The sequence below is a fragment of the Schistocerca gregaria genome, chromosome 6 (genome assembly GCF_023897955.1).
Source record: "Schistocerca gregaria isolate iqSchGreg1 chromosome 6, iqSchGreg1.2, whole genome shotgun sequence".
NCBI lineage: Eukaryota > Metazoa > Arthropoda > Insecta > Orthoptera > Acrididae > Schistocerca > Schistocerca gregaria.
The window spans coordinates 124,063,618-124,074,362 of NC_064925.1; the positions used below are offsets into that span (position 1 = coordinate 124,063,618).

The 10,745-nt window shown below is 43.0% G+C and overlaps 1 non-coding gene across 1 annotated transcript; it reads right to left on the reverse strand.

Moving 5' to 3' along the window:
• Positions 1–9,314: 9,314 nt before the first annotated feature.
• Trnas-cga (transfer RNA serine (anticodon CGA)) lies at positions 9,315–9,389 on the reverse strand. The gene has a single exon. It is a non-coding gene; the product is annotated as a tRNA-Ser (tRNA).
• Positions 9,390–10,745: the final 1,356 nt, after the last annotated feature.

The following is a 10,745-nucleotide window of genomic DNA, read 5'->3' on the forward strand; positions in this document are numbered from 1 at the left end:
TACAATGATAGTCAGATGGTCAAAGGTATCTTATGTTTGTTTCAGTTACCAAACAGGTTTCTTGGTAGTGATAACATAGTTTGAAACTGGTACCAATAAATGTTTGTTAGGGTCTCATGGTGTTACATAAAAATTATTTTGTAACTTTAAAGAATTTTTCTGTCTGTACTTGACAACAATAGTAGCTAAGAGACACTTTACTGACGTTCTGCAAGCAAAATTTATCTCCTCACGAAGCATCTTCTGGCTGCTTATGTAGCTTAAGAAAAGGATGAAAGTGGCGCTTGCTTCGAGCTGTGAACAAAGGGGCCACTGCCTGGAGGCTGTCTGGAGCTGGAATGGGGTCGACCGGAGGAACAGGAACGGTATGCTAATGGCGGATGAGAGTGAAGTTCCAGGTAACCGGGCCAGTGAACAGCATTCCACAGTCGCCTCGCCGAATTAGGAGCTCGTGCTCCTCTTAAGCGTTATCTCACAGGTGGTCGTCTGCGTACGCGCAGCGCGTGGCAGGATACAGTATGGCTGGGCTGAGAACTGACGCTGCTGTGCCCCAGCCGGTCCCCCAAAAGCCCAGCGGCCGGGGTCAAGGTCGTGGCCCTCAAGCGGCCAGCGCCGTCAACACGATCACCTTCACTCGCCGCCGCACCCTGTTTACACTCTGCCAGCACAACCTGCACTGTCAGTGGCGCACACTGGTTTCAGCCACTACCAGTAGTACTTCTGACGTCAAGTTATTGGTTCAGACGATGGTGACAATTCAAGTATTTTATCAACTACATCAGAAGCCTATGAAACGCAAAGCTGGCGCGGTCCTCACCATGGCACAGTAGGCTGCTACCCACACTGCATGGAATCTGGCACGTGTGCTTACACTGTGGAGAACTGTCCTGCCTGCCTAGTTCAGAAGGCGATAGTGTACCGCCAGTTCACGCGGGTAGTATTAGTAGAAATAGTAATTTTATTCATCTGCGAATAATTTTTACGGAGATATTGGACATGACCTAACATTACAGTTGTAATTCATATACACAGGCATATACAGTCTTAAGGTTTAGGGTGGCAGGTGGCAGGTGGTCGGCTGTGGCCTTTGCCTGAAGTGATTTAGGAGAACCACGGTAAACGTAAGGTGTTTATAACTTTGACGTGAAGAAAATACCACTAGAAAGTCATGTTAATGGATACTTCTATCGCTTTGAGATGAAACAGTATCACGATTGAGAGTGAGAAGCAAAAAGTGTGTTAGCTCTGACGGAGAGTCGGCGACATATTCAGAAGTAGCTTAAGGCGTGCCCCGGGGAAGTGTGTTCGCGCGTTAGCTGTTCGCATGAAATTTTAACTACCTGCAGATCGTATTAATAGTAACCGCACATTTTCTGCAGATGACGCAGTTGTTCTCTAATGAAATACTTCCTGCGAAAAAGGTTCAAAAATATTAAGGCAATTGTGGAAGGATTCGCGACTTGCTTTGAATGTTCAAAAATGTACAATTGTGCGTTTAACAAAAGTCAAAAAACGAGATGACCTGTGACCACAATGTCAGTAAGTCGCACACTGAATAAATCAACTCATACAAGTGGCTGGGGGTAATTAGCTCTGAGGATATGTAATCGAATGATCTCATACGCTTAACGCAGAAAAATCAAGTGACAGACAGTTTCATTGGTGGAGTATTTGGAAAGTGCAGTTAATCATCAAAACACTCGTGCGAGCCATCCTAGAAAATAACTGGAGAGTGCGGTACCCATGTTAAATAGGACCGACATAGGATACGCAACTTCTACAAACAAGAGCAGCAGAAATGGTCACAGTTTTGTTTGACTTACCAGTGGGTGTCGCAAAAACGCTACAAAATTCTGATCTGATAGACGCTTGAAGACGGATGCAAATATTCCTTCGAAAGTCTACTTCCAATGTTTTAAGAAACGGTACTAAGCGAGGAACCTAGGAATATGCTACAGCCTCCTACTTATCCCTCCCGTAGAGTAGAATAATAAAGCCGAGTACAGTGGCATTTAAACAGTCATTCTTTCAGCGCCTACACGCGAGCAGAACGTGAAGAAATCCTAACATTTTGTTCAATGCTATGTACCGTCTGCCATGCACTTCATAGAGACCTACAAAGAATGGTTGTAAATGTATACAAATTGCATTTTTTTCAATAATATTAATTCATTACTAGCCTGTTTTGGCTTATGAGGCCGCCATCAGGTAACACCTGACTAATGCCCACAAATACACTACTGGGCAAGAATCTTTTACAACTTAAGACACCGACAACAGCACATAATATTTGCTTGCGACATTACGCGTCAAAGTCGAACTGAATGCCCACAACCCGCTTTATGCATCAGATACGTTACAACCAATTAATGACTTTGGCTTATTGCAGTTTGGGACGACTGCATATGGAAAAAAAGTTGAGGGTGTGTATAAAAGCACAATGTATAGAATGGCCTCTATACGAGGGATATAGTTCAGCACAAACTGCACAAGGACGCTAATTTCTAATAGAACGAACACGCACTGAGACAAAATTATTAATGTTTTTTTCCATACGGGAGATAGCTTATATACTGGGTGAGTCGGGTAAGACAGGCCACATCCATATATACAAAAGGAATAAATAGGTCTTCGTGCCGTTTTTGACAAGTGATAGAAATCAATGCGACGTACTTTCGAATCAAAATATCGAATGTTTTTTAATGGAACCCTATAGTTTTACTTGGAATGGGATTTCAACAGCATAACATGGTGGTAAGTGATCAAACAGTAACAAGATAACTCCGCCGCAGACGACTGTCCCTCTGTCAGGAGAATCCCTATAAGTCCAAATGGTGGCAAACACGTAACACGTTAAGGTTCGTGTGATTACCTGTGCGATTCAAGCCCACCAGTCCATTTTTGTAGCGATTAGAGAACTTGCTGGTGAATATATTTAAATTTTCAAAATGTATACGACACACGAAAAAGCGGCTATGGTTTTCGATTATGGCGAATGTCGCCAAAGTGCTAGAGCAGCTGCGCGATTCTGCGCTGAAAGATATCCTGATCGTGCCAAGCCCAGAAGATCTGTCTTTGCAAACATTATTAAAGAATGAAGGCACTGGAAATGCGAAGAATAAAATAGTCGGAAGTCAAAGGACAGCAATTGAAGAGAGAAATACAACTAACATTTTTGCAGCGGTAACACACCATCCACAGTTTACAACGAGCCAGCATGAATGTGTAAGTGCCTTCAGCCATTTCGCTTGTTCAATAGCTTCATGGCAATGCAATGCCGTGGTTAGGACACTGGAGTCGCATTCGAGAGGACGACGGTTCAAACCCGCGTTCGGCAATCCTGACTTAGGTTCTTGGTGATTTCCCTAAATGCTTCAGGCAAATGCCGGGATGCTTCCTTTGATAGGGCACGACCGACCTCCTTCCCCTCCCTTCCCTAATCCGATGGAACCGGTAACTTCGTTGTTTGGTTCCCTTCTCCAAGTTAACCAAACAGCCAACCAACCACGCATGGCAATGTTGTTGTTGTTGTCGTCTGCTGTTAGAAGATTGTTTCGATGCAGTTCTCCATGCCAGTCTATTCTGTGCAAGCCCCTTCATCTCTGCTTAACTATCACAACCCACAACCAGTTGTACCAGCTTACTGCATTCAAGCCTTGGTCCCCCCCTCCCCCTTCAATCCCCTCCCCCTCGCAACAGTTCCTTCCATAACCAAACTGACAGTTCTTTGATTCCTTAGTATGTATCCCTTCTTTAGTCAAGTTAAGCCACAAATTCCTTTTTCTCCTGTTATATACATTATCTCCTCATTGGATGCATGATCACCCATCTAATCTTCGGCATTCTTTTGTAGCTCCACATTTCAAAAGCTTCTAATCGCTTCTTTTTTGAACTGCTTACCGCCCACGTCTCACTTCTGTGCAGTTCTACATTGCAGACAAATATCTATAGATAAGACTTCCTAACACTTAAATTTATGTTAGATGTTAACAAATTCCTCCTTTTGAGAAATTCTTTTCTTGCTGTTGCCATGTCGCATTTTATACCCTCTGCTTCGACCATCATCTGTTAGTTTGCAGCCCAAGTAGCAAAACTCATCTGTTACAGTTGTCTGATTTCCTAAGCTAATTCCCTCAGCATCGCCTGATTTTTAATGAGACTACATTGACCTACCCCAGTTTTGTTTTTATTGATGTTCAGCGTACAATCTCTTTTCTGGACACTATCCACTCCGTTCAACTGATTTTCCAAGTCCTTTGTCACCTCTGATAGAATTACAATGTCATCGGTAAACCTCAAAGTTTTTATTTCTTCTCCCTGGACTTTAATTCCATCTCTGTATTACTCCTTGGTTTCCCTTACTGCTTGCTCAATGGACAGATTGAATTATATCGGTGAGCCCTGTCTCACTCTCCTCTCGACCACTGCTTCCCTTTCATTTCCTTTGACTCTTATACACTGAAGAGCCAGAGAAACTGGTACACCTGCCTCGTATCGTGTAGGGCCTCCGCAAGCACGCAGAAGTGCCGCAACAAGACTTGGCATGGACTCGACTAATGTCTGAAGTAGTGCTGGAGGGAGTTGACGCTATGAATCTTGCAGGGCTGTCCATAAATCCGTAAGAGTACGAAATGGTAGAGATCTCTTCTGCACAGCACATTGCTAGGAGTCCCAGATACGCTCAATAATGTTCATGTCTGGTGAGTTTGGTGGCCAGCGGAAGTGTTTAAGCTCAGAAGAGTTTTTCTGGAGCCACTCTGTACCACTTCTGGACGTATGGGATGTCGCACTGTCCTGCCAGAATTGCCAAAGTTCATCGGAATGCTCAGTGGACATGAATGGATGCAGGTGATCAGACAGGACGCTTACGTACGTGTCACCTGTCATAGTCGTACCTAGAGGTATCGGGGTCCCATATCACTCCAACTGCACACGTCTCATACCATTACAGAGCCTCCTCCAGCTTGAACAGTCCCCTGCTGACATGCAGGGTCCATGGATTCATGAGGTTGTCTCACGTACACGTCCATCCGCTCGATACAATTTTAAACGAGATTTATCCGACCAGGCAACATGTTTCCAGTCAACAGTCCAATGTCGGTATTGACGGGTCTAGGCGAGACGTAAAGCTTTATGTCGTGCAATAATCAAGGATACACGAGTGGGCCTTCGGCTCTGAAAGCTCATACCGATGGCGTTTGGTTGAATGTTTCGCACGGTGACACTTGTTGATCGCCCAGCATTGAAATTTGCAGCACTTTGCGGAAGGGTTGCACATCTGTTAAGTTGAGGGATTCTCTTCAGTCGCTGTTGGTCCCGTTATCACAGGATCTTTTTCTGGTCGCAGAGATGTCGGAGATTTGATGTTTTACTGGATTCCTGATATTCATGATACATTCGTGAAATGGTCGTGCGGGAAAATCACTACCTCGGAGACGCTGTGTCCTATCGCTCGTTCGCGACTATAACACCACGTTCAAACTCAAATCTTGATAACCTGCCATTGTAATAGCAGTAAGCGATCTAACAACTGCGCCAGACACTTATTTTCTTCTATAGGCGTTGCCGATCGTAGCGCCGCATTCTGCCTGTTTACATATCTCTGTATTTGAATAGGCATGGCTATACCAGTTTCTTTGGCGCTTCAGTGTATCTGCAGTCTGATTTCTGTATAAGTTGTGTCTAACGTTTCCCTCCCTGCATCTCATTCCTGCTACCATCAAAATTTCGGAGTCTGTAGTCCAGTCAACACTGTGGAAAGCTTTTTCTAAATCCGCAAATGCTATAAACGAAAGTTTGTCTTTCTGCAACCAATTCGTAGGGTCAGTATTGCCTTTGTCTTTTTACATTTCTCTGGAACCCAAAACGACCTTCCCGGAAGTTTGATTCTACCAGATTGTCTATTCTTCTGTCGATAATTATTGTCAATATTTTGCAACCATGGGCCATCTGAAAGATGGTTCGGTAGTGCTTTCGCCTGTCGACACCTCGAATTTGAATTATTACATTCCTCCTGAAGTCTGAACGTATTTCGCCTGTTTCACACAGGGAGTTTCACAATTCATGTTACGTACTTCTAGAGGTCGTAGAGGGGACTTAGTAGATCAGGTTTTCATAAAAACCCGTAGCGATGCTAAGAGCGTCACAGGTATAAGCGCCGGCGCCTGTAAACGTCTATTATATACAAGGTGATTCCGTGATGATGTTACATACTTTCTAGGATGATGGGGAAGAATAAATGTTTCAAATTGATGTCAGGGGCCTTTTAGCAGAAACGAACGAGTCGAAAGGTATAAGCGGAACCCGTTCTGACAGCTCTGACAGCGGAACACATGTACTGCTAAGATTGTGGGGTAGGCAAGTTTCAGAGATGGTAGTACGGACAAAAGAAGAAAACAATGTCTAGTGAGCATGACCTCTAAAATGCATACCTTACGAACTATGAGCACTTGTACGATAGAGGAAATGTGTTTCGCAGTAGCGAAGATGAACAAGTGTTCTTAGCTTCTCAGGTATGCGTTTTAGAGCCCAATTAGTATATATATCATAATCGTGGTTGAAAATTGGGCCGTGAATACTGAAATGTTGAGAAACGCTGCTGTATAGCAATTCGTAGGGTCAGCATTGCCTTTAGTCTTCTTACATTTCTCCAGAACTCAAATCGATCTTCTCCAAAGTCAGATTCTACAAGTTCCTCAATTCTTCTGTTAAAAAATCATGACAATATTTTGTAACCATGACTGATGGTCCGGTATTACTCATACTTGTCTGCACCTGGTTCTTTGGGTCTGTAATTACTACATTCCTCATGAAGGCTGAAGGTATTTCGCCTGTTTTACACCAGATGGCATAATATTGTCATGCCTCTCTCTCCCAAGGCTCTTAATAGTAATGACGGAATGTCATCTACTTCAGTGGCCTTTTCTACACCTAGATCTTTCGGCCCTCTTTCGAACTCTTCTCGCAGTACCTTATCTCCCGTCTCATTTTAACCTAAAAGACACGCAAAATAAAGTTACCACCTACTGCACATGGAAATGGCCTGTAAGGCCGAAATTGGTCAATCGTGCCAATGAATACTTGTCAACAACAGCCAAGATAGAAAAACCTTGAACATGTCGTTTAACAAATATGCGACAGTAGTACCCCACATGAAGAAACTCATCTTCACTTACTTCCTCATCTCTTTCTATAACACTGTCCTAAAATTTGTGTCCCTCTAGAAATTCCTCTCACCTTTCAGCCTTCCCGTCTCTGATTAGTAGTGGCTTTCCTTCTGAGCTCTTGATATCACGCAGCTGCTTCCTCGTTTTTCCTACGGTTTCTTTAATTTTCGTGTGGGTGGCATCTATCTTTCTCCTAGTTAAGCATGCGTTTGCCCTCTAGCCATTCCTGCTTAGCTACTTTACACTTTATGTCAATCTCATTTTTAGACGTCTCTTGATAATCACCTGCATTTTTCTAATTTCTTTTTCCGACAGTTAAATTCAATATCTTTTGTGTTATCCTGATTTACACTAGGTCTTTTTACCTGTGTGAACCTCTGCTGTTTCTCCTATTTCGTCTCTCAAAACTGCTCATTGGTCTTCTGATGTATTTCTTTCCTCTCTTTCAATCCAACCTTGCCTGATACTTGCTCTGATACTGTCAACAACTTGTGGTTCCTTCAGTTTGTCCAAGTCTTATATTGTTAATTTCGAAAGCGTTTTGCATTTTCTTCAGTTTTAATCTGCAGTCCATAACCAATAAATTATAAGCAGAGTCAACATCTGCCCCCTGAAAATGTCTCAGAGTTTAAAACCTGGTTTCTAAATCCCTGTCTCATCTTCATGTAATCAGTCTGAAAGCTCCCATCTTCCACGCATGCGACCTCCTTTCACGATTTTCACGATGATTAGAGCATCCTCTGTGCAGAATTCTACCAAGCGACTTCCTCCTTCGTTCCTTTCCCACAGTCCATGTTCTACTACTATTTTTCCTTCACTTCATTTTCTGCTATCGAATTCCCGTCAATCATCCCAATTATATTTTCGTCTCCTTTAACTATGTGAGTAATTTCTTTTATCTCATTGTACATAATTTCAATCTCTTCGATATCTGCTGAGATAGATAACACATAAACGTTTACTATTGCGATGGGTGTTGGCTTCGTGCCTATCTTGGCTACAATAATGCCTTCACTATGTTGTTCAGAGGAGCTTACTCGCATTCCCGTTTTGTTATTAATTATGAGACCTACCGCTGCATTACCCCTATTTGATTCTGTAATCAAAAACGCCGTCTTCACTTGGCTAGGACTCCTGTTCTTCTGTGGACGACATCCTCGGAAGTAGTTCCCGTTGTCAGTGATGATTTTTTATGAAAATAATTGTTTGTCTTGCAACTGGCGCCCCTGTTTCTTTTGTAGAATCTGCAAATGTCGCACACTCAATATGCAGATTCTGCACTCAGGTGCAAATTCAGATATCTTGATTTCTTTCATTTAATGTGCAAGTACCACATTCGACTGCAGTTTAATATATTGTAATTAAGTATCAAGTGTCTGAAAAATTTCAAGCACCTCAATTTCTTTTTCCATTGTACGTGTACTGAGTAACCTCCGCAACTGCTGACAAGTTGGAAATGAAAATGTCTAGTATTGTGTATGAACCGCAGCGATTTTGTGTATGCTTCATAAATGTATTAGACATAAAGCATAGAAGACTTGACGGGCAAGAGTTGACAGACTGGTGAACGACATGGTTAGGGTAATTAGTATAGAACTTGGATCAAGGAGAATAGCGGCTGAAATTGGAGAATACAACGTACTAGAAATGAAAGAAAGCTCCTACATAGGAAGCAAAATTTTCCAAGTTCATTGAAGCGAAGGAGATACCTGAAGTTGTTTGGCACATGTAAAAAAAGGTTTTTCTGTAAAGACTTCTGATATCAAATATTGAGATGGAACTAGTTTCGGAAACTCTACGACTGGAGGACAGAACTGTATGGTGAAACTTCCTGGCAGATTAAAACTGTGTGCCCGACTGAGACTCGAACTCGGGACCTTTGCCTTTCGCGGGCAAGTGCTCTACCAACTGAGCTACCGAAGCACGACTCACGCCCGGTACTCACAGCTTTACTTCTGCCAGTATCCGTCTCCTACCTTCCAAACTTTACAGAAGCTCTTCTGCGAACCTTGCAGAACTAGCACTCCTGAAAGAAAGGATATTGCGGAGACATGGCTTAGCCACAGCCTGGGGGATGTTTCCAGAATGAGAATTTCACTCTGCAGCGGAGTGTGCGCTGATATGAAACTTCCTGGCAGATTAAAACTGTGTGCCCGACCGAGACTCGAACTCGGGACCTTTGCCTTTCGCGGGCAAGTGCTCTACCAACTGAGCTACCGAGGCACGACTCACGCGCGGTACTCACAGCTTTACTTCTGCCAGTATCCGTCTCCTACCTTCCAAACTTTACAGAAGCTCTTCTGCGAACCTTGCAGAACTAGCACTCCTGAAAGAAAGGATATTGCGGAGACATGGCTTAACCACAGCCTGTATGGTAGTTATCTTGAGAATAATGGAGACGAGGAGACAGAGCATTTGGAATAAGATGGTTCAAATGGCTCTGAACACTATAGGACGTAACTGCTGAGGTCATCAGTCCCCTAGAACTTAGAACTACTTAAACCTAACTAACCTAAAGACATCACATACATCCATGCCCGAGGCAGGATTCGAATCTGCGACCGTAGCGGTCGCGCGGTTCCAGACTGTAATGCCTAGAACCACTCGGCCACCACGGAATAAGATGCTGGAGAAGGTTGTGATAATTTAAAATATTGAAGTAGTAGACGCTGAACAAAGTATATGGAAAAGCCTTACCAGCAGGGAAGCGGACGGGTCACTAGGCTCTGAGCAAAATTGTTCAGGAACTAGGAATTGTGTTGAGGAGGCAGGAAAGAGATAAGATTATGTAAAATATGTTACAGAGGGCGGTAGATGTTACACATGTCACAGAAATAAAAATTTTGGTAAGAGAAGGAGAATCGCATTTATAAGGAGAGACAGTGCTTAACTGACGAAATATTATGATTTTATTACTTGTAGCATAACTCCTCTTTCTAATCTAAAATGTGGTGAATCTACGAAACTGCAGGTAGTCACTAAGTATGGGGCTGACAATCGAAATCAAAGGCGCACTCTATCATGCTGCTTTCATTGTATGCTCGTAAAAAAATACAAGTTCTTTTGTGTTGATGTTACAAACTTTCAGGGATGATAGAAAAGGGTAAGTGTATCAATTTGTTGTAAGGGGCCCTAGCCAAAAAAGGACCCATTGGAAAGTTGTAAGCGAAATTCATTCTGATGCTTCTGACAGTGGACCTCTTGTACTGCAAGCTTTTGCTTTCCGTATTTTGGGAGAATGTAGTATGGACCAAGACGAGAAAACAGTGTTCAGTAAGCATGGACTCTAAAATGCATACCTTGAGGGCTATGAGCACTTGTACATCTCCGCTAATGTGAAAAGTACCTCTTCTACTGAACAAGTGCTCATAGCTCTTAAGGTATGCATTTTAGAATCCATGTTTACTGGACACTGTTCTCTTGTCTTGGTTCATACAACGTTTTCCCAAAATATGGATTGCAGTAGAAGACATACACTGTCAGAGGTATCAGAACGATTCTCGCTTGTAACTTTCGACTCGGTCGTTTCCAGACCGGTGTCCCTTACCTCAAATCGATACATTACTCTTCTCCATCGTT